The sequence below is a fragment of the Mobula hypostoma genome, chromosome 9 (genome assembly GCF_963921235.1).
Source record: "Mobula hypostoma chromosome 9, sMobHyp1.1, whole genome shotgun sequence".
NCBI lineage: Eukaryota > Metazoa > Chordata > Chondrichthyes > Myliobatiformes > Myliobatidae > Mobula > Mobula hypostoma.
Genome location: NC_086105.1, coordinates 78,278,456 through 78,303,210, shown reverse-complemented (window position 1 = coordinate 78,303,210; position 24,755 = coordinate 78,278,456). Strand labels below are relative to the sequence as shown.

General features: G+C 44.6%; 1 protein-coding gene across 10 annotated transcripts in view; it reads right to left on the bottom strand.

Annotated features, from left to right (window-relative positions):
- LOC134351811 (CYFIP-related Rac1 interactor B) overlaps positions 1-24,495 on the bottom strand; it is a 197,088-nt gene extending 172,593 nt beyond the window's left edge. For 4 of the 10 annotated variants that reach the window (XM_063058528.1, XM_063058516.1, XM_063058526.1 and 1 more), the window contains exon 1: positions 24,405-24,495. The gene's annotated coding sequence lies outside the window, so the exon portion shown is untranslated. Of the gene's footprint in view, positions 1-7,016; positions 7,201-14,559; positions 14,585-24,404 lie in introns of those variants that run through there. The other 6 variants (XM_063058519.1, XM_063058518.1, XM_063058523.1 and 3 more) reach the window with 4 other exon arrangements.
- Between the last annotated feature and the right edge of the window lie 260 nt (positions 24,496-24,755).

Here is a 24,755-nt window from a genome sequence, read left to right as displayed (position 1 = left end):
ATGAAGGAAAGAGCTGGGAAGTTTATAGGTGAGAGATAAAGGGCCGGAGAGGTTTAATCTGATAGGAGAGGGTAGAAGACCCTCAAGTGCCTGTCAATTTTATTTGAAATATTTATTGCCCAGCTTCAAGCCAATACATTTTGAAAAGGCAATTTTTTAAAATGTAGTTCTAGAGAAAAACATTCAAACACTCAAAACACACTTTTCGTCCCTCTTCCCTCTGGGAGAAGGCTCAGGAGCTTGAAGACTTGTACGGCCAGATTTGGGAACAGCTTCTTTCCAACTGTGATAAGACTGCTGAACAGATCCTGACCCAGATCTGGGCCGTACCCTCCAAATATCCGGACCTGCCTCGTGGTTTTTTTGCACTACCTTCCTTTCCCTATTTTCTATTTATGATTTATAATTTAAATTTTTACTATTTACTATCGATTTGTACTCCAGGGAGCATGAAGCGCAGAATCAAATAGCGCTGTGATTATTGTACGCTCTAGTATCAATTGTTTGGCAACAATAAAGTAAATTCGTTTACAGGTAATGTTTTTCAAATGTACTTCACATATGAATCAACCCGTCTATAGGGATTCAAGAGCTTAAATTGTAAATTTCAACCCTGCTCATTTTCCAGTTTTTCCCCCCTTGAACGCTAGCAATGGAGAAAAATGCACTATGAAAGTTAGGAATCTTTATCTTGTCCCTGTCGATCTCTAATATTCAATGTATTGCAACATTTGAAATCACATGACATTCAGGTAGAAGAGCCAAAATCATCTAGCTTTTGCAGAATACTGAGAAAGAAAAAAATTCATCATTGGAATTAAGTAATTTAATGCATAGCTTGTGATAAGCTAAGCATAAAATTTACAAACAAATCCAGGTACAGTTGGAAAAGTGCCAACATACCATTTCATACAATTTATGCTGTAAAAACGCAACAGTGTGCTAAGAATAAGGTTTTTTTTTAAAACTTGTCAAATGCTTCTAGAGACATAGCTGCATCCCTCTATTTTAGGAATGCTTTTATTGTATTGCACTGTTAAGACAGATACAAAATATTTGTTTAACATCAGCTACCAGGAAATCCATATTTTCAACTTTTCACTTTACCTACTCACTGAAGCTCTCAATCCATTTTTATATTCCTTGCCATTTGGCACACATACTCCATTTCCTCCTGTATCATCCTTTGCTGGTCCCTAAAATCCAGCCAAGTTTCAGTTCTTCTACTCTTATTTATTACTTAATAAGCTCTTTCTTTTAATTTGCCAGTGCACTGATCACTCCCCCCACCCCACAGAATTTTTGGATCAAATAGTGCTGACTTCTAGCCAGCAGTTTTGAATGTCAGCTCATTCAAACCTCTGCATACAGAAAAAGTGAAAGCAGACAAGAATCACAGGAGGCAAGTCCAAGCAGCAGACAAGGCAATGGGACAATTCAGCCCCTTAATTTTCAATAAGGTATATATTCCTTGAATATTATGAACTTTTCTTTAAGCTTGTCACTACATACTTACTGTTAAAAATCTAAATTTACCAATCTACTTTAGCCATATACTTATATAAAAATTTTTAAAAGTTCAAAGTAAATTTATGATTATACCATTGAGCTTACGTTTTTCACTCTCAAACTAAATATGAAAATCTTTTATATAATTAACAATCTTTCCAAAAGCTATCCTTTACTACAAGATTACCAACTAATCCTACATTGCTACACATGTTCGGACCTAAAATAGACTGCTCCCCGATTGGTTATAAAATGCATTGTTCTTGGAAACAGACTCAAATCTATTCCATGAACTCATTCTCAAGATAGCTTTTGCCATTTTGATTTGCCTCAGTTTTTGTAAGATTGAAGATTTTATTATTTGTCAAATGATAGACTGCCCTCAGTGTGAATAGGGGAAGGGGAAGGCGGATAGGAGGTGTGAAAATGAGAATGCATCTTTAATTACCTGTTAATATTATTGTGCTAATATTATTAGACATGCTGTATGTGATATCTCTCTCTCTCTCTCCGGCTATCCATCCCATAGGATGATGATGGTTCCTTTCAGTCAGTTAGCGGGGTGGTACCCCACTCAGAAAGGAACAGTGTGTGCGTGAGTGGATTTTAGGTGAGTAGGGGGTTGCACAGGTCCAGATCCACCCTCTTGACATCCCCTCCCAGATCCAGCTGCATGGTGGGGTCCGAGACGACTGTGGGAAGTTCTGGTGCAGTGAATGGCCAGACCAAGCTTCGATGCAAGGGATGCCCTTTCCGCGCTTCACGGCACGTGTTTGCTAGATGGCCGTTGACCCTACGAGAGGGTTCATCCGCCCTTTGACAGGCCTTGTTTTTCATCCAGCAGGGTGTCTAGCCACCTGCCTCATCAGGCAAGCCTGGTGAGGGAGCCGGTTTAGTCGCCGACCACCCGACCATGCGATAGGTAGTACTGGGTTACATGGTACCAGTAGCACTCAGACGAGTGACCTGACCAGATATACCCACTGCGTTTTCCATCATGGTCCCAGGAGAGCAGTATTTCGTCTAACTGTATATGAGTGCGGTTCAATGACAATAACCTTGAACTTGAACTACAGCACATCTACCTTCGAACTTGTTGCCTGTAAGGTTGCCAATAAAGTTGCCCGTGGAATCGTAAAACAGACCATTTGAACAGAAACTCTATTCTTTGAAGATCCTAAACCTGAACACTGTCCCGTTTATTCTTTAATAACAACCTACATATCTCCTTTTTCATGCTGCCTATCCTTGGTCATCTTGCAAATACTCTCAGTGGCCACTTTATGAGTTATCTCCTGTACCTAATAAAGTGGACAATGAGTGTATGTTTGTGTTTTTCTGGGGCTGAAGCCCATCAACTTCAACATTCAACATGCTATGACTTCAGAGATGCTCTTCTGCAACACTACCATTGTAATGCATGGTTATTTGAGTTACTATCACCTTCCTGTCAGTTTAAACCAGTCCAGCATTTCTCTTCTGCCTCTCTTATTTTCAAGGCATTTTCGCCCATAGAACTGCCACTCATTGGATTTTCTTATCGCTTTTCGCAACATTCCCTGTAAACTCTAAAGATTGCTGTGCATGAAAATCCCAGAAATCAGCAGTTTCTGAGATACTCAAAACCCTGTCTGGCACCAACAATCAGTCCATGGTCAAAGTTACTTAGATCACATTTCTTTCCCATTCTGATGTTTGGTCTGAACAACTGAACCTCTTGACCACGTCTGATGCTTTTATGCATTGGGCTCCTGCAACATGATTAGCTAATTAGATATTTGCATTAAAGAGCAAGTGTGTAGGTGTACCTAATAAAGTGGCCACTAAGTGTCCCCCCCGTAATGGATATTAGATCATTCCCGTTTATTCCAGTGTTTTGCCATTTCAACATACAGAGTAGTAGCCTGAAATGTCTTTCCTATTTTTCAGACTGTACTCATTTCTTGCTGAATAATTAACATAATGTTTCACCTATCCCTATCACTCTCTTACCATTACTATACCACTCTGCTATTTCGGCTCTATCAAAAAATATATACAGGTTTCCCCCACTATCCGAAGGTAGAGCGTTCGTTTGAAATGGTTCGTAAGCTGGAATGTCCTAAAGTGAATAAGCAATTACCATTTATTAATATTTTGAGCGTTCCCAGACCCAAAAAATAACCTACAAAATCATGCCAAATAACACATAAAACCTAAAATAACAGTAACATATAGTAAAAGCAGGAATGATACGATAAATACACAGCCTATATAAAGTAGAAATACTTTTCTGCAGCAATTTCTAGCGCAGCAAAAATCTCACAGAAGCACCTTTGGCGGAAGCGCTCTCGGCAGAAACACTCTCTCCAGTAACCTTAAAGCTATGAAGCTGCCAAATCACACATAAAAATACACAGCCTATATAAAATAGAAATAATGTATGTACAGTGTAGTTTCACTTACCGGAATAGGGAAGACTCCAATAAATTGCAGTTTCGTCACAGTTAACACTTGCTTATACGAATAACCACCTGACGCAATCGGCAATTGCCTATGATCTGGGCCAACATTTACGTGCCAGGTGGCACCTAATTAATTAGCTTGTTTATTTCAGCTTTTTTCTTAAAGATGTGCTGGGTGCGTTCCAACTACCGCTGCATTCTGCGTGGCAATGTATCGTTCCGTGGAGGTTGGACACCACTGCTTAAACTATGAAGCTGCCCTCGCCTCAGAAACCGATCAAACCACCCATAACTACTTTTAAATTCCACTTTCGCAACACTTTTATTACCATTGCCCAGTGCTTTCTGCTTATTAAAAAGACTGACTGATTTCTCCTTAAGTATAAGAAAACTTAACGTTACACCACGCTTTCTACACCCATCAATCCACTCAAGCAATAGACTTTCCATTTTATCTATTATTGGATGCCCGTAATACCTCTCACCTGAACCAAATTTTGTTTAAAAGCAGAATACATTTCAGATAGAGAACTGATATATTTGAAAGATATTAAAGGAATACAGAAATGGGAATAGTGAAGAAAAAGTGGTTGTGAAACAAAATATCAAACATGATCTTGTGAAATAGCAGAGCAAAACAGGCAGGAGGACTGAATTACTTACCTCTGCTTCTATCACTTATGTTTTTGTGATTGGTCAACACCTGAACTGATTTTCAAATGAAGTCTGTCCTAATGATACAACTCTCTTTTCCTAGTGGTTATGCCCCTACTCCATAAATGTAAACTATCTTGACCCACATTAACTTTGCTGTCCCTATAACACTGTGCAGATATCCACGTGGTTCAAGCAGTGGTCCAAAGGCTGTTACATAGACAAAGAATATTGAATCCTTGCTTTCTGCTCAAAATTTCTGTCTAACCCCTAGGAAATGAACAAATCGCCAAAAGAAATTGGTATTAAAGTTCACAACTGTAAAAAGTAGCTGCATTCTCACTGCCATCAGTATTTTTGTCCACACTCATAGAAGCAGCAAATTCATACACCTTTCCTCTCCAACTCCTACCTCCAGGCACAACTCTCTAACGACAACACAAGCAGCTTATTGGCAAGGTCTGCACACCATCACAGACTTCAAAGCTAAGTGCAGTGGTGCTGCCAACATTGCTGCCCCTCTCCCAAATGAGCTAAATCTTTTTTATGCTCAGTTCAATGTTGCCAACACTGAGCCCGAGGAGAGCCGCCGATGCGACCTACACCTTGGTCATCTCTGAGATTGAAGGACGCAGGTGTTTCCAACAAGTGGACAGTCGCAAGGCTACAGGACCGGATGGCATCAGGTACACAGGATGTGCGCAGCAGTTGTGCTTAAAGACATTTTTAATCTCTCCCTCTCCCAGTGTAGAGTGCCCTCCTGCTTCAAAACATCCACCATCGTTCCTATACCTAAAAAGACCAAGGTAACATGCCTGAACGACTGGTGTCCTGTCACATTGACCTCATGAATAAGCAAATGCTTTGAGAAGCTGGTCAAGGACTACATCTGCAGCATGCTACCACCACACTGGACCTCCCTACTATTCACCTACCAACACAACCAATCGACAGATGATGCAATAGCCACTGCTCTACACACTGTCCTTACACATCTGGAGAAGAAGGATGCTTATGTAAGAATGCTGTTCTTGATCTACAGTTCAGCATTCAACACAATTCCCTACAGCCTTCACCCTGCCTTGTGCAGCTGGATCCTGGACTTCCTGTCAGAACACCAGTAGGTGGTAAGAGTGGGGTCCCTCACCTCTGCCCCTCTGACCCTCAGCACAGAAGCCCCTTAGGGTTGTGTCCTAAGCCCCCTCCTTTACTCTCTGTATACCCATGACTATGTCGCCACCCACAGCTCCAATCTGCTAATTAAATTTGGTGATGATGCTGCATTGATTGGCCTTATCTCAAATAATGAGGCAGCCTACAGACTATTTACTTGTATTTCTATGCTATATTGACTATCCTGTTGCACATACTATTTATTACAAATTACTATAAATTTCACATTTAGACAGAGACGTAACATAAAGATTTTTACTCGTGTGTGCAGGATGTAAGAAATAAAGTCAATTCAATACCTCCCACCATCCTCCTTCCCCTAACAACCCACCTGCCTTCCCCTCCTCTCACACTCCCCTCCCATTCTCCGTCCTGCCCTCACCTGATCTCACACCTCCCCCACTCTCCAATCCTGATAGCCCAATCTTTCCTCCCCACTCCAAGCCACCACTCACCACCTCACAATTACCATCTGCCCCCTTCCCTTTCTCCCCTCTATCTGCCTTCCTGTAGTCTGTCCACCTCTCTCCTTCAACCACTAGTACCTCCCTATCTTCCCTTTCTTGACTACCCTTTGACCCATCCCCGAATTTGTCGACCCCGTTGCACTCCCTTTCCCAGTTCAAATCCACACCCTCCCGCATTAACATCCTCCACCTTCTTCTCATCCATTCACATGCTCCACCCCCACTTCCTCTACCAACCCCTCCTCCTCCACACCCTCAATTCTCTATCTCCCCCTCCTGCCCCCACCCAGCTCCTTCCTCTGCCCCTCATCCCTTCTTCCTCCGTTCATCACCTTCTGACTTCCCTCATCTGCCTCCTGACCACCCGAACCATTACGCCCACACCCAGGGTCTCTTTCACCTGAAGCCAGGAATAATTCTCCTTTACGCCACAACCACCCCGTCCCACCACCATCCCTCGGCTGAGTGACGATTTCCCACCCTCCTCCCCTTTCATCCCACCACCATCACCCCACAAAGAGCTGAGCCGCTGCTCCAAACGCCGGGCAGCCGTTCACAATGGAAACGCCGCGCCGATCAGCGTACCACCAGACACCTCGACCGGCCGGGTCACCCCTTGCCATCAGCCACCTACCGAGCTCACACCTCACCGGGGACAGAAGCCTGCCGGCTGTTCTGAAGCTCCCGCCGCCCTCCCCTAACCACCAACACACACCCACCACCCTGGCTCTGAAGTGATGGCGAGGCCGCGCCGGCCGCTCTCTTTTACCTGCGACCCAAGCACTATCGCAGACGCCTCATCCTCCCGCTGGCCCGGTCCCAAAATCCTCGGGCCGCCTCCGCCGTTAACCGCGCCGCTGCTTCAGACACGGCCGTACCCGCCGCACGCCGCCGGCGCGCTCCCGCTCATTTGCGCTGTGCAGGCCTCACGCGTCTCTGTGAGTGAGCGCGCAGGCGGACACACCTGCTCCCCACTGTTTCCTCCTTCCTCCCCCTCCCCTCTCCTTCTCCCTCCACCTCTCCCTGCCCTCCCCCTCCCCCTCTCTCCCTCCTCCCCTCCCCCTCTCTCCCTCCTCCCCCTCTCTCCCCCTCCCTCCCTCCTCCCCTCTCTCCCCCTCCCCTCTCTCCCCCTCCCTCCTCCCCTCTCTCCCCCTCCCTCCCTCTCTCCCCCTCCCTCCCTCTCTCCTCCCCTCCCTCCCTCTCTCTCTCCCCCTCCCTCCCTCCTCCCCTCTCTCCCCCTCCCTCCCTCCCTCCTCCCCTCTCTCCCCCTCCCTCCCTCCTCCCCTCCCTCCCTCTCTCTCTCCCCCTCCCTCCCTCCTCCCCTCTCTCCCCCCCCCTCCCTCCCTCCCTCCTCCCCTCCCTCCCTCTCTCCCCCTCCCTCCCCCCTCCCTCTCTCCCCCTCCCCCCTCCCCCTCCCTCCCCCCTCCCCCTCTCTCCCTCTCCCCCTCCCCTCTCTCCCTCCCCTCTCTCCCTCCCCTCTCTCCCTCCTCCCCTCTCTCCCCTCCCCCCCTCTCTCTCTCCCCCTCCCCCTCCCTCCTCCCTCTCTCTCCCCCTCCCCCTCCCTCCTCCCTCTCTCTCCCCCTCCCCCTCCCTCCTCCCTCTCTCTCCCCCTCCCCCTCCCTCCTCCCTCTCTCTCCCCCTCCCCCTCCCTCCTCCCTCTCTCCCCCTCCCTCCTCCCCCTCCCTCCTCCCTCCCTCCCTCCCCCTCCCTCCCTCCTCCCCCTCCCCCCCCCCCCCTCTCCCCCTCCCCCCTCCCCCCCTCTCCCCCTCCCCCCCCCCCCTCTCCCCCTCCCTCTCTCCCCCTCCCCCTCCCTCTCTCCCCCTCCCCCCTCCCTCTCCCCCCCTCTCCCCCCCTCCCTCTCTCCCCCCCTCCCTCTCTCCCCCTCTCCCCCCTCCCTCTCCCCCCCCCCCCCCCCTCCCTCTCCCCCCTCTCCCCCCCTCCCTCCCCCCCCCCCCCCCCCCCCCCCCCCTCTCCCCCCCCCCCCCCCCCCCCCCCCCTCCCCCCCCCCTCCCCCCCCCCCCCCCCCCCCCCTCCCCCCTCCCCCCTCTCCCCCCTCCCTCCCCCCCCCCTCTCCCTCCCTCCCTCCCCCCCTCTCCCCCCTCCCTCTCCCCCCCCTCCCCCCCTCCCTCTCCCCCCCTCCCTCTCCCCCCTCTCCCCCCTCCCTCTCCCCCCCTCCCCTCCCCCCCCCCCCCCCCCCCCCCCCCCCCCCCCCCCCCCCCCCCCCCCCCCCTCTCCCCCCTCCCCCTCCCTCCCCCCCCCCCCCCCTCCCCCCCCCCTCCCTCCCCCCCTCCCCCCCCCCCCCCTCCCCCCCCCCCCCCCTCCCTCCCCCCCCCCCCCCCCTCCCTCTCCCCCCCTCTCCCCCCTCCCTCTCTCTCCCTCTCTCCTCCCTCACCCCCCCTCCCTCTCCCCCCCTCCCTCTCCCCCCCCTCCCTCTCCCCCCCCCCCCCCCTCCCCCCCCCCCCCCCCCCCCCCCCCCCCCCCCTCCCTCTCCCCCCCTCCCTCTCCCCCCTCCCTCTCTCCCCCCCCCCCCCCCCCCCCTCTCTCTCTCCCCCCTCCCTCTCCCCCCTCCCCTCCCTCTCCCCCCCTCCCCTCCCCCTCCCCCCTCCCCTCTCCCCTCCCCCTCTCTCCTCCCCCTCTCTCCTCCCCTCTCTCCCCTCCCCCTCTCTCCTCCCCCTCTCTCCCCTCCCCCTGGGCCCGGGTCCAGGCCAGTGAGCAAGCAAAGACCTAAGGTTTTATTGATTTAAGTACCGGGCCAAATTGTAAAGGTTGGGTACAGGCTGAATTGAGGTGGCAGAGCCCAGGCCAGAGAATGTATAAGAGTAGCAGGGCCTGACTGAGAGCAAGAGCAACCCAAGGTTTGGACGATTTAAGCACCAGGCCAGATTGAAAAGGACAGGATGTCAGGGCTGAAGGCGAGGGTTGGGTCGGTTCAGCTTGCTGCTCTGCAAGGATTATTCGTCTCTGTGCTGAACTGAGACTGTGGTCTGCAACTAACAGGCTCCTGAATCGGCTATAGTGATGACTGGCTTTGTGGCTGTGGATTCACTTTCCTGAACTTCAGTTCTGAATGTTATTTGCTTACTTATATTGTTTGCACAATTTGTTTTTTCTCTGCACATTGGATGTTAGGTGGTCTTTTTTTTTAATGGGTTCTATTGGGTGTCTTTGTTTTATGACTGCCTATAAGGAAACAAATCTTCAGGTTGTATATACTATACATTGATAATAAATGACTTTGTACTTTGTACAGGAAACATCCTTTCCACATCCATTCTATCTAGGCCTTTCAACATTTGAAAGGTTCAATGAGATTTCTTCCCCACTCTCCCCTCCATCATTCTTCTAAATTCCAGAAATTACAAACCCAGAGCCATCAAACGATCCTCACATGACAAGCCTTTCATTCCCAGAATCATTTTAGTGAACTTCCTCTAAAACCTCTCCAATGTCAGCATATCTTTTCTTAAATAAGGGGCCAAAAACCGCTCTCACTACTCATCAGTGCCTTGTAAAACCTCAGAATTACATCCTGGTTTTTATATTCTAGTCCTCTTGAAATGAATGCTAACATGGCATTTGGCTTCCTTACCACCGACTGAACCTGCAAGTTAACCTTTAGGGTATCTTGCACAAGGACTCCCAAGTCCCTTTGCTCATTGGATTTTTCAATTCCTCCCCATTCAATTTTCCCCCTTTTATTCCTTCCACTGAAGTGTATGACCATACACTTCCTGACACTGTATTCCATCTGCCACTTTCTTCTCCATTCTCCTAATCTGTCTAAGTCTTTCTGCAGACACCCTGCTTCCTCAAAACTACCTGCCCCTCCACCTATGCTTTATATAGGCTGCAAACTTGGCCACAAAGCCATCAATTTCAGCATTAAAATTATTGACATATTATGTAAAAAGTGGTTCCAACATCGACCCTGATGGAACATCACTAGTCCCCGGCAGCCGATCAGAAAAAGCCCTCTTCATTCCCACTCTTTGCTTCCTGCTAATCAGCCACTGTTCTATCCATGCCAGTATCTATCCTGTAATACCATGGCCGTTTATCTTGTTAAGTAGCCTCATATGTGGCACCTTGTCAAACACCTTCTGAAAATATAAGTACACAACTTCCACTGATTCTCCTTTGTCTATCCTGCTTTTTACTTCTTTAGTGAATTCCAACAGATTTGTCAGGCAAAATTTCCCCTTTAGAAAACCATGATGACTTGAGCCCATTTTATCATGTGCCTCCAAGTACCCTGAAACCTTATCCTTCACAATCACCTGCAACATCTTACCAAGCACTGAGGTCAGGTTAACTTGCTTATAATTTTTCTTCTGCCTCCCTCCCTTTTGACGAGTGGAGTGACATTTGCAATTTTCCCGTCCTTTGGAATGTAACGTAAGCAAATAAGATTCGTGCAGATTGGCAAGAGGGTCAGCATGGCCATGGTGTGCCAGAGGGTCGTATCCATGCCAATTACTAGTACAAACTGGTTAGGCCAAATGCCATTTCAGTACTGTAACTTTGCGTAAAGAAGCAGAAACAGTGCTTTCCCTGATTCATCTTCATGTATATCATTGACAACCCATAAGTGGTTTAAAGTAAACCAGCACAGCACAGAAACAGGACCTTCGGCCCATCTAGTTCATGCCTATTATTCTGCGCCTGGACTAGAATCCTCCACACCTCTCCCAAAAGTCATCAAATGTCAGGAGTGGGGTATTCTTAGAAAAATAATACATCTAATGCATATCTTAATCGTACAACAGGCATTCTGCATGCATAGACTTAAATGTCACATTATTCCACTGGTCAAAATCTATATAGGGGACAGAAACTAAACCAGTTATTCTATTAAAAAAGTAAATCTTAATAGCCCAGCAAATACAATTACAAAAATACTAGCATTCAAATTACTCAGTTTGATTTTGCTTTAGTTTTTATGGTACTTTTTAGACAATATGATTAATCTTCCCCATTAAAGATGGTCTTTCAAAACCTCAGTACTTTAACCTCTACAACCAGCTTAGTTTGTTATTTGAAGTGGACAAGGACACAAATGCCTGCAATTCCCACAACACCAACCGAGGATGTGCGAAATTTGATAAACAAAATTTCTAATTATTAAGCGATTAATTTTCACCTGATAGACAGCCTTACCCAGTGAAAGAGTATGAATACAGAACGCGTGGCTGCAGTGTTTATATAAACCACAACCTTAAAAAAAGTTTATAAATATGCATTTCTTTCCTTCTTTGTTCTGCACAAAATTTTTCCAGCTCAGAGTCATACAGCACAGAAACAAGTCCTTCAGCCCAACTCACCCATTCTGACTATTATCCTGTCCCTCCTGCTGTGTATTTAATATTTCACTAATATTTGAGTAATCTTGTAAATATGTTGCTGATTAAGCATTCTTTGCTTGAGTAATTCATTACAGGTTATATGTAAAAATAAGTGAATTGCCTACATCATGACACTACCATGTGATGTGATTGTCTCACTTAGGGTGAAAAAGAAACTAAGACTCGCATCTCAGACTCTCCAACTTTTCCTTTTAATTATTCAAATGTCTTTTAAATGTTGCTATTACACCAGTACACCCAAGATGTCAAAGCAAGAGGCATAGATAGAGAAGACAGCACTTTTCTCCCAGGATGAAATGTCTAATACTAGAGGGCATGCATTTAGGGTGACGGGATAATTTCAAAACAGGTGTGTGGGGCAAGTTTGTTTTTACACAGAGAGTGGTGGGTGCCTGGAATACACTGCATGGGGAGGTGGTAGAGGCAGATACATAAGAGACTTCAGAGATGTTTAGATAGTCAGTTAGAATGCAAGGAAAATGAAAGGATGCATACATTCTGTTGGCGGAGGGGATTAGTTTAGTTGGCTATTTGATTACTAATTTAATTGGTTTGGCACAATGTTGTGGGTGACAGGCCTGTACCTGCGCTGTACTGCTCTATGTTCTATGTAAGTTAAGAACATTTTGGAAGCACTAATTATAATTTTACAAATCATAATCATGAATCTCAGGAGACATATACATACTTCGATAATAAATTTACTTTGGATTTTAAATCTGACACTTTAGCTCAGGCCTGCTCTCTCTAAACATGCCACCTGATGTGTAGGGCATTTCAGCACTTTAGGTTTTTAAGCTTATTTCAAAAAAATCTTCTTTCCAATTCAGGAACAGTTTCTTTAGGTTGGGAAGTTAAGCATATCACTCAACTATTTAAGAGAATAGCAACTGGTAGAAGTACAGTATTGCTACGTTGCTCCAGAGACTCCAGCACTGTGTAGAGCTTGTTCATTCTCCCTGTGACTGTGCAAGGGTCCTCCAGCAGTACTGATTTTCTCCAAAATCCCAAAGACATGCTGGATAGTAGATTCATCTGCAATGGTGTAAAATTGCCAAGTGTATTGTTGAGCGTCATTGAGTCATTTTAAAACAAGATGGAAAATAAATTTTAGATAACTTTTGAGTGAAGGGTTCAGATCAAATTGACCAAGGGTGCTCTAATGAGCAATCAGTGAAACAGAACAAGACAAAGGTGGCCACAATAGCATATGAAGCCAAGAACAACAGATGCTGGAAATCTGAAACAGGAACAGACATTGCTGGAAGCACTCAGCAGGTCAATTAGTATCAGAGGGGAAAGGAACAGAATCAACATTTCAGATCAAGGACCTTTCATCAGAAACAGAGAAATGAGAGAGCAAACAACAGGAATTCTGCAGATGCTGGAAATTCAAGCAACACAAATAAAAGTTGCTGGTGAACGCAGCAGGCCAGGCAGCATCTCTAGGAAGAGGTGCAGTCGACGTTTCAGGCCGAGACCCTTCGTCAGGACTAACTGAAGGAAGAGTGAGTAAGGGATTTGAAAGTTGGAGGGGGAGGGGGAGATCCAAAATGATAGGAGAAGACAGGAGGGGGAGGGATGGAGCCAAGAGTTGGACAGGTGATAGGCAAAAGGGATACGAGAGGATCATGGGACAGGAGGTCCGGGAAGAAAGACAAGTGGGGGGGGGCACCCAGAGGATGGGCAAGGGGTATATTCAGAAGGACAGAGGGAGAAAAAGGAGAGTGAGAGAAAGAATGTGTGTATAAAAATAAGTAATAGATGGGGTACGAGGGGGAGGTGGGGCATTAGCGGAAGTTAGAGAAGTCGATGTTCGTGCCATCAGGTTGGAGGCTACCCAGACGGAATATAAGGTGTTGTTCCTCCAACCTGAGTGAGGCTTCACCTTTACAGTAGAGGAGGCCGTGGATAGACATGTCAGAATGGGAATGGGATGTGGCATTAAAATGTGTGGCCACTGGGAGATCCTGCTTTCTCTGGTGGACAGAGCGTAGATGTTCAGCAAAGCAGTCTCCCAGTCTGCGTCGGGTCTTGCCAATATATAAAAGGCCACATCGGGAGCAGCGGACGCAGTATATCACCCCAGCCGACTCACAGGTGAAGTGTTGCCTCACCTGGAAGGACTGTTTGGGGCCCTGAATGGTGGTAAGGGAGGAAGTTTTGACTGTGGAATGATTGTTGGTGCCATACGGGGTGGTTTGAGTATCTCAGAAACTGCTGAGCTCCTTCAATTTTCACACACAACATTCTCTAAAGTGTACAGAGAATAGTCTGATAAATGGGAAAAAAAAACATCCAGTAAGTGGCAGTTCTGTGGGCAAAACTGTCTTGTTAAGAGAGGTCAGAGGAGAATGGCTAGGCTGATTCAAGTTGACAAGAAGGCAACAGAAACTTAAGTAACCATGTGCTACAACAGTGGCGTGCAGAAGAGCATCTCTAGACGCACAAACTGAATTTTGCAGTGGATAGGCTACAGCAGCAGGAGGCCATGAACCTCCTGTACCCAATAAAGTGGCCACTGACCTAGTAAATAACAATGGCACATTAACCCTCAACAGAAGTTTTACAAACTTTTCTTTAAAGACTTTCATTGTAGTTTTGCATTAAATATCCACCTCCTCATCTTAGCTCACAGATCTGTTCTAGCACAGGAGAATTCTGTAAACTGTATTGGTGTCATAAATATTCAAGACTTTTGATATTTTTCAAAATTATTTACTGGAATTTCAATTTCTTTTCACCCAATTCCAATGATTTATATACAAATGCTCTAATTTTCATTACATGTCTTTTTTATTATGGGCATGCTACATTGGCACTGGAATGTGGGTTTTGTTGGTTGTTAACACAAATAACACATTTCACTCTATGTTTCAACGTACATGTGATAAATCAATCTGAATTGAACAGCAACAGTATGAAATAACACAAATAAATTTACATTACTTTATTCCTGCTGTCTGCATCTGGTCAAGAGTGTCCAGGCTAACTTTTAGTTGATCATTTATTCTACTTGTCTCACATTTTCTTCTTCAAATTATCGACATTCCTCCCTGCAAGATACATTGGTGTCTGTCTTATTTACACTGAGTGGCCGCTTTATTAGGTACATGCACTCATTGATGCAAATATCTAATCCACCAATCATGTGGCAGCTAACAATGAACAAAAGTATGCAGACAAGGTCAAGAGGTTCAATTGTTATTCACAGCAAACATCAGAATGGAGAAGAAATATGATCTAAGTGACTTTCACCATGGAATAATTGTTGGTGTCAGAGGATAGTTTGAATATCCAAGAAGCTGCGGATTTCTTGAGATTGTCATGCACAACAGTCTCTAGAGTTTACAGAGAATGGTGCAAGAAACAAAAACATCCAGTGAGCAACACACACAAAATGCTGGTGGAATGCAGCAGGCCAGGCAGCATCTATAGGAAGAAGTACAGTCGACGTTTCGTGCCGAGACCCTTCATCAGGACTAACTGAAAGAGAAGGACTGAAAGAAGGACCAACTAGTTAGTCCTGACAAAGGGTCTCAGCCCAAAATGTCCACCGTACTTCTTCCTATAGATGTTGCCAGGCCTGCTGCGTTCCACCAGCATTTTGTGTGTGTTGCTTGAACTTCCAGCATCTGCAGATTTCCTCGTGTTTGCATCCAGTGAGCGGCAGTTTTGTGGGTGATTCAACACCATCAGCCTCCCAAGACTATGGTCAACACGCTTCTAGAAGACAGCGGCGCGGCTAATGTAAATGAACTGAACACACTGATGAGGGAGAGGGAGAAGTGGAGAGTCTGTCATCATGCCCGACGCCAGCCCCCAAGGCCTGAGTCGATGTAGAAGCAGTGGCTAACAAAATTCCTTCTCATCTGTTTTAAAGGGATGTCCCTCTATTCTGAGGCTATAGGAAACACCCTGTCCAATTCCACCATATCTAGTAGGGCTTTCCATATTTGATAGGTTTCTTCTAAACTCAGGTGAGTACAGCCCAGAACCATTAAATGCTCCTCATATCTTAACCCTTTCATTCCCACGATCATTCTTGTGAACTGTCTGTAATCTTTTCTTAGATAAGGGGCCCAAAACTGTTCACTATAATCCAAATGCAGTCTGAACAATGCCTTATAAAGCCTCAGTATTACATACTTGCTTTTCCAATTTTGTCCTCCTGAAATGTCCATGAATTTTTATTGGATCTGTTCTCTGCAGAGCCACTGCCAATACAAATTATTCCTGTTGTTATTCATGCTCCCATCTGTTTGATGAACCCTCTTACAACGTAGGATAAACATTCAGATTCCAAATCCTAAACATGAATTATAAGAAAATACTTACTAATAAAAGTAGAACTTTATTAGATTAGATTCAACTTTATTGTCATTGTGCTGAGTACAGATACAAAGCCAATGAAATGAAGTTAGCATCTGACCAGAAATACAAAGAATAGTGTTATTTACAAAAATAACTGCGAATAAAAAGTAAGTGCTACAGCACACAAATATAAAAGTACTGAGACATAACAATTTGGGTGCAATACTGCGTAGTGCTGTGATGTGAGGTTCAGCGGGGTCACAGCCTCAGGGAAGAAGCTCTTCCTGTGCCTGCTGGTGCGGAAGCAGAGGTTCCTGTAGTGCCAACCGGATGGGAGGAGAGTAAAAAGTCCATGGTTAGGGTGAGATGAATCCTTGATAATGCTTTTCACCCTGCCCAGGCAGCGTTTATGGTAAATGTTGTCAATGGTGGGCAATTGGGTGCCGGTAATCCACTGGGCAGTTTTCACCACACGCTGGAGTGCTTTGCAGTCCGGTTCAGGACAATTGCCGTACCACACTGAGATGCAGTTGGTGAGTATGCTCTCAATGGTACAGCAGTAAAAGTCTGTCAGTATCCTGGGCCAGAGGTGAGTTTTCCTGATGCTCCACAGGAAATATGTACAAAGTCATGAAAATTTCAAGCAGAGCAGGCTTTGAATTTCCAAACCAAGCTTATGTTTTTGCTTTCCAAAAGAATAGAAAGCGTATTAGTGCACAAGATCAAAACAACTGAAAAATAATGTGAACACAAAAGATCTTGCAAATGCTGGAAATCCACAGTAACACACAAAATTCTGGAGGAGATCAACAACTCAGGAAGCATCTATGGAAAGGAATCAACAGTCAACATTTTAGGCTGATACCTTTCATTAGGACTGGAAGGGAGAAAAAGCCAGAATAAGCCTGTGGGGGAGGGGAAAGGGTACAAGCTCGAAGGTGATGGGTGGTCAGGTGGGTCAGGGAAGGGGGAATGAAGTGAGAAGCTGGGAGGCGATACATGGAAAAGTAAGGGGCTAAAGTAGGAGGCATCTGCTAGGAAAGGAGAGTGAATCATAGGAGAATGGCAAGGAGGGGCCCCAGGGGAAGGTGATAGGTAGGTGAGAAGAGAAAAGGTAAGAGGGGAGCCAGAGTGGGGAATGGATGAAGAGGAATGGGGGAGGAGGAGAATCTACCAGAAGTTTGAAAAATTAATGTTCAAGCCATTAGGTTGGAGGTACCCGAAAGGAATATGAGTTGTTGTTCCTCCATCGGAAGAGTGGCTTCATTGTATTGTAGAGGCAGCCATGGACTGACATGTCAAAATAGGCACATGGATTGGAATTAAAATAGTTGGCCAACAGGAAATCCTGCTTGTTGTGGATGAAGCAAAGGTGTTTGACAAAGCAATCCCCAAATTTATGTCACGATGGAATCAAGAAACAAGCCATTTAGAAGGTATCATTTTTCTTCCATGGCTCTTAAGGATCAAAAAATTGATTCATCACATCTCACTCCTCCAACATTTAGGATGTGGAATATAAATTATAACAGGAGATAGAAAATACATGTAATCCACCGTGGCTATCCCTCGAGGTCGAGGATGATGGTCTTCGTTCTATTGATCTACTTATGGGCTCTCAAGTGGCTTTTGAGTCCAATCTTTGCTTTGAAAGTTCTTCCGCATTCAGGACAGGTAGTTCCAGATGGCAGACCGGGCTTTGGTTGTTGCTGCCTCTCTTTCCATTTTCTTCTCTTTTCTTCTAATTCTGCACATCTGTTGGCTTCAAAAGTTGCTGCTCCTTCTTGGATGATGGCTTGCCAGAGTTTCCTGTCCTTGGCATTGGTTTCCCAATTGTTGACGTCGATGTTACATTTTTTCATGTTGGCTTTTAAGACGTCTTTGAATCTCTTCTGTTGTCTGCCTCTTTTACGTTTGCCTTCCTTAAGCTGGGAGTAGAAGATTTGTTTCAGCAGACGTTCGTCTTTCATCCGAACAACATGACCGCTCCATCTTAGTTGGTTCTTGATGACGTAGGCTTCAATGCTTGTTGTTTTTGCTTCACTTAGCACACTGACGTTGGTTCTTCTGTCTTCCCAGTTGATATTTAAGATGTTTCGAAGACAGTGTTGATGGAACTTGATTTCCAAGATAGGGAAAGTGGTCCACGTTTTTCAGGGTTGTTTCGCCAAGTTGAAATGATGGTTCTACCTGATTTGTCTCAATTGGTGACGGTTGATAGATGATCTGAGTCTTCTTGGAATTGATGGTAAGTCCAAGTTTTGTGTATGCACGGTTGAAGGCAATCAGAATCTGTTGTAGGTGGTTTTCTGAAAGAGCTGCAACACTGTTGTCATCTGCGTATTGGAACCAATACATGTAATAAAGCCAATGTTAAGATAGTCAGGGTGGTTTTCAATATGCAGTTAGATTGGGAAAATCAGGTTCCCTTGAGAAGGAATTTGTAGAATGCCTATTATTGTTGTTGTTTCTAATGATATACATACTTCTAATTCAGGTGCGGCCCAGGAGGAGCAGACATGAGTCTGTCCATTTGGAAACCAAGGTTGGATCAGTCTTCATCTGGCATCTCATCCACAGCTCTTCAGTATGGGTGACCCTGAGTTGCCATTGCCTGATGGAGTCCTCAAAGCATGCAAGCCTCCACACGACGTTGACGTGTTCATCCAGGTCATGGAGGTAGAATGCCAATGAGATGGCTTTTTAAAGCAGCTTGTGGTTGAGCCCACTAGGAGAAAGGCAGTTCTGGCTTGGGTGTTATGTAATGAACCAGATTTTATTAGCTATAAGAAAGGAAAAGATTAAATATGAGGGCAAACTAGTCGATAATATAAAGCAGGACACGAAAAGTTTTTCAGTAACATAGAGAACAAAAGGGATACGAGAGTTGATATTGGACCACTGGAAAATGATGCTGAGGAGGTAGTAATGGGGGACAAAGAAATGGCAGATGAACTTAATAAGTACTTTGCTTCAGTCTTCACTGTGGAAGACACTAGCAGTGTGTCAAAGGTTCAGGAGTGTCAGGGAGCAAGAGTGAGTGCCATTGCTGTTACAAAGAAAAAAGTGCAAGACAAACTGAAAGGTCTTAAGGTGGATCAGTCACCTGGATCAGATGGACTACATCCCAGAGTCCTGAGGGAGGTTGCTGAAGAGATAACAGATGTGTTGGTCATAATCTTTCAAGAATCACTTGATTCTGGCATGGTCCCGGAGGACTGGATGATTGCAAATGTCACTCCACTCTTTAAGGGAGGAAAACAAACAGAGGAAATTATAGCAAACAACAGGAATTCTGCAGATGCTGGAAATTCAAGCAACACACATCAAAGTTGCTGGTGAACGCAGCAGGCCAAGCAGCATCTATAGGAAGAGGCGCAGTCAGACTGCGCCTCTTCCTATAGATGCTGCTTGGCCTGCTGCGTTCACCAGCAACTTTGATGTGTGTTGCTTGAGAGGAAATTATAGGCCAGTTACCCTAACCGGTGGTTGGGAAAGTGTTGGAGTCTACTACTAAGGACGAGGTTTCGGGGTACTTGGAGACCAATGATAAAATAAGTCAAAGTAATCATGGTTTCTGTAAAGGGAAATTTTTCCTGAGAAATCTGTTAAAGTTCTTCGAGGAAGTAGCAGGCAGGGTGGGCAAAGAAGCAGCAGCGAATTTCATTTACTTCGATTTTCAGAAGGCATTTGATAAGGTGCCTCACGTGTGGCTGCATAACAAGATAAAATCCTATGGTGTGACAGGAAAGATACTGGCAAGGATAGAGGAATGGCTGACAGGCAGGAGGCAGTGAGTGGGAGTAAAGGGGGCCTTTTCTGGTTGGCTACCTGTAACTAGTGGTGTTCCTCAGGGGTCAGTGTTGGAACCGCTACTTTTCACATAGTTTGTCAATTATTTAAATAGCAGAATTAATGGCTTTGTGGCAAAGTCTGCAGATGATACAAAGATAGGTGGAAGGGTAGGTAGTGCTGAGGAAGCTATGCAATTGCAGTAGGACTTGGACAACTTCAAAGAATGGGCAAAAAAGGTGACAGATGGAATGCAGTATTGGAAATGTATGATAATGCATTTTGATAAAATGAACAATAGTGCAGACTGTTATCCAAATGGGGAAAAGATTCAACTGCAGAGGTGCAAAGGGACTTGGGCGTCCTCATACAAAACTCCTAGAAGGTTAATTCTCAGGCTGAGTTTGTGGTAAAAGCAGGAAACACATTGTTGATATTTATTTCAAGGGGAACAGAACATAAAAATAAGGAGATAATGCTGAAGCTTTATTAACACTACTCAGGCTGCACTTGGAATATTGCCAACAGTTTTGGGCCCCATATCTCAAAAAGGATGTGTTGTCATTGGAGAGAGTCCAGAGGAGGTTTACGAGAATGATTCTAGGACTTAAGTGGTTAACATATGAGGAGTATTTGGCAGCTTTGGACCTGTACTCACTGGAATTTAGAAGAATGCAGGGGGATCTCATTAAAACCTACTGAATGGTGAAAAGACTGGATAAGGTGGTTATGAAGATGATATTTCCTCTGGAGGGGATATCCAGTACCTGAGGGCACAACCTCAAAACTGAGGGGTGACCATTTAAAACAGAAGTAGATTGATGTGCAATGGGTCAGAAATTTTTTTATTCAAAGAGGAGAATCTGTGAAATACTCTGCCACAGACTGTGCTGGGGCCAAGTCCGTGGGCATATTCAAAGCTGAAGTTATCGAATGATTCCTGATTGGTCGGGGCATCAAGGGATATGGTGAGAGGGCAGGTGTATGGTGTTGAATGGGATCCATGATCAGCTGTGATGAAATGGCAGAGCAGAGTCGATGGGCTGAATGGCCTGATTCTGCTCCTATGTCTTTTGGTCTCATTAGGGAGCTTAAGGTAAAGGAACCTTCGAGAGAGAATCATCATAAGATAGAATTCACCCTGCAGTTTGAGATGGGAAAATAAAGTCATATGTATCATATTATAGTGAGTAAAAGTAATTACAGAGGCATGAGAGGGGAACTGGCCAAAGCTGATTGTAAGGGCACGCTAGCAGGGATGATGGCAGAGCAGTAGTAGCTAGAGTTTCTGGGGGCAATTTGGAAGGTATAGGAGAGATGCATCCCAAAGATGAAATATTGTAAAGGGAGGAGGAGACAAGTCAAAGTCAGCATAAAAGCAAAAAAGACATATAATACTGCAAAATTACTGAGAAATTAGAGAATTGGGAGGCTTTTAAAAACAACAGAAGGCAATTTAAAAAGCTGTAAGCAGAGAAAAGATGAAATATTAAGGTAAGCTAGCCAATAATATGGAAGAGAATTCCAGAAGTTTTTTCAGACATATAGAATAAAAGGCGAGACTGATATTGGACCGCTGAAGTAGTAATGTGGAACAAATAAATGGCAGGTGAACAATAACTACTTTGTATCAGTCATCACTGTGGAAGACACTAGAAGTATGGCAGAAACTCGAGAGTGTCAGAGGCAAAGTGAGTGCAGTTGCTATTACTCAGGAGAAGGTACTTGTGAAGCTGAAGGGACTGAAGGTAGACAAGTCACCTGGGCTAGACAGAATACTCCCCAGGGTTTTGAAAGAGATAGCTGAAGAAATTGTGGATGCATTAATAATGGTCTTTCAAGAACCTGGAATGATTCTGGAGGAATGAAAATTTTCTATGTCACTCCACTCTTTAAGAAAGGAGGGAAGCATTCAAAGTGATTTTGTACTTTCAGACAACCAAGCTTAAAAATCGTAAGTTGGAAGCAGATACTTCGATGAAAGAGAAATAGGGTGTTATTTGGGAGGGAAGGGTTAAATTGATCAGAGAGTTGGTTAAAGTTATGCCCCCTCATCTTCTTTTGTACTTTGGTTGATTGTCAGTCTTTATGTTTTATGTATGTTTTATGATAATTTCTTTCTACTCCACCCAGCTGCCTTCTCCCTCCTTGTCATTAAAGTTCATGCAGTGAGAAATCTTAGGCCCCTCCTGTGCACCTTTGAACTTGTCCCCCTTTTTAAAATACACTATTCACAAAAGATGGAGAATGAACTTCCCATGGATAATGGAATGAAAAGACAGATTCCATCAAGGTTGTTGCTGCTGACACCAAGACTGCAATGACTTGTGGTGTAGAATGCAGAACAGTACAGGCCCTTTGGCCCATCATGTTGTACTGACCCACAGCATATCAAGTGTACCAAATGCAGAGACAGATTTTTGGAACACAGGAATCAGGCAATAAATTGGAGCTCATATCATAAATAAGATCTTGGCTGATGTGATAGAGAAAGTGTGAGGAGGAGGAGGAGGAGGAGGAGGAGGAGGAGGCAGACAGGCCATTCCTGCCCCTGTTCCTTATCATCAGGTTTAAATAGGCTTTATTTCACTTTATTCCCAAATCCCTTTTCCTTTCATTGGTTTCAAACTGGATTATAAATCATTTTATAATCTACAATGTTCAAAGGTCAAAGTATGTATATGAAGTATGTATACTATATACAACCTTGTGGTTCATTTTCTTGTAAGAACCCACAGGAAAATAAAGAAATTCAATAGAATCTATGAAAATCCATACATAACGAAGGCAGAGTCCTTGAGAGCAGGTCTACAGGCTGCGCTTAGTGAAGTTCTCTACGCCAGTCCAGGAACCCGCTTTGGCCCATGACATTGTGCTGACAATTTAGCCTATTCCAAGATCAATCTAATCCTTCCCTCTCACATAGCCCTCCATTTTTCCAGCATCCATATGCCTATTTAACAGTCTCTTAAATGGCTCTTACGTATCTGCCTCTACGAACACCGCAACCCCCTCCCCCCCACCAACCAGGATGTTTCACGTATTCACCACTCTATATAAAAAAAACCTACAGTATCTGACATCCCCCTGTACTTTCCTTCAATTATCTTAAAATGATACCCACATGTATCAGCCATTTCCACTCTGAGCATAAGGTGCTGCCTGTCCATTCTATCAATGCCTTTTTTCATTTTGATTATCTCTCATCTTCCTTCACTCTAAAGAGAAAAGCCCTAGCTCACTCAGCCTATAGGACATGCTCTCTAATCCAGACAGCGTCCTGCTACATCTCCCTTGTACCCCCTCTAAAGCTTTCACTTCCTTTCCATAACAAGGTGACCAGAACTGAACACAATACTCTGACCAACAGAACTGCAACATTATCTCAGTTCTGGAATCCAATTCCCCGTCTAATGAATGCCACCATACACCTTGCACGGCACCTTTGAGGGACCTATGCACTTGGACCTAATGCCCCTGTTCCTCCACACTACTAAGGTGAGAGCATAGGCAGAAAAAGAAGGAGCAAACATGTTTCTGATTTGCAAGGTAACATAGATATTAAAAGCCATTAATTACAAAAACCCACAGCTCAGAAAAAGGCCCTTTGGCCTGCACATACTTCTTGTTAAGATTAAATGTAAGTGTAACAGTAACTTAATAGTCACGTATCTGACCTATCCTTTATAACTGAGAGCACTGTCACGTGAATATGTTGATTTCGATATGATCCTGACAAAATTACCTTTGGACTAGTCATGCAAATTCCCGAAAGACGATTTAGAACATTTTGTGCTTTCATTCATTATGGCTTGAATCCCTTCCTTCTCGTCAAATCAACCAAGATTTACACAGGTTCCAGCAAGTTTCATCTTGAAACCAATCAAAGGCATATTTCAGAACTCTGTAAGTGCACGCTTGACTTTGAATTAAAGGAATAAATAAATATGCTAAATTAACGGCATTTTCTGTTTGGAAAAAGAAACCCTGCAAAACACGATTCTTTGCCATAAATGACAAGCACCAAAAGCTTATTTGAAACTAAATCTAAAGCCACACAAGCTTAAAAACATAGATTTCTCATTTGCCAAACAAATGTCACATAACACGCAAAAAACAAAGGTTAATGTATGCAAAATAGAAGATAAATACAGTCAAAACTTATTCACACTGTGGTAGAAAATATTAAACAACTTGTCCACTTTGTGCGCTAGACAGTTTCTCAAATTATTGCAAATCTAACTTGGACGATAGAAAAGAGAACGGCGTCCAAAAATAATCGCTATTATAGGGCGGGCTTTTGGACCTAGAGGAAATGTCATCCTCTGCAGCTGCCTTCTCCTCCTCCAGCCTTTAGTCTATGAATGTTTCTCATTCACCAAGAGCTGAATTACTACCAATCAGGATCATTCTCAAATACATCTGCAGCACGACCAACACTAAATGTCACCGCTAAAAGACGACGTGAATGTACTATATATAAAAAATATTGGCTCTTGCCCACTTCCCTTCACCGTCGCTTGCAGTAATCTAATTTAATTTCCTCTCCAGGTGCGAGTAATTCCATCCCAAATTGGTTCCAAAACAAGCAGCACATTCTAATAAGCAACAATAACCAAAAGTAAAGAGGAATCTGTACATTTTCTTGTCTTCGATATCGGGAAATAAATAAAACGTTTACACTGTACCTTGAGGAGGGGAGAGAAAATGCGTACAGTTTGTGAAAACGGGAAGTACTCTTCAAGTGAAGGCAGTTTCAGGCAAGAACTGTTACTTCCGGGTTGGTCAATCGCACGTCATTTTCTTCAGGTTTATAACACCGGCTAAGGCAGTAAATGACTAAAATGGAATCATTTTGCAAAGGAGGTTTTGTTTGCAAATGCGTTCAATTTATATATGCATCGTATCATGACCTGCAAGATAAACAGTAGCATTCATTGTGAGGTCGAGTAGAAGGTGATTTTTTTTTTAAAAACCTCGACCGAATAACGTAAATACGAGCTAATCTAGACGGGCTTTCACAATCACGCGGCTGTCTT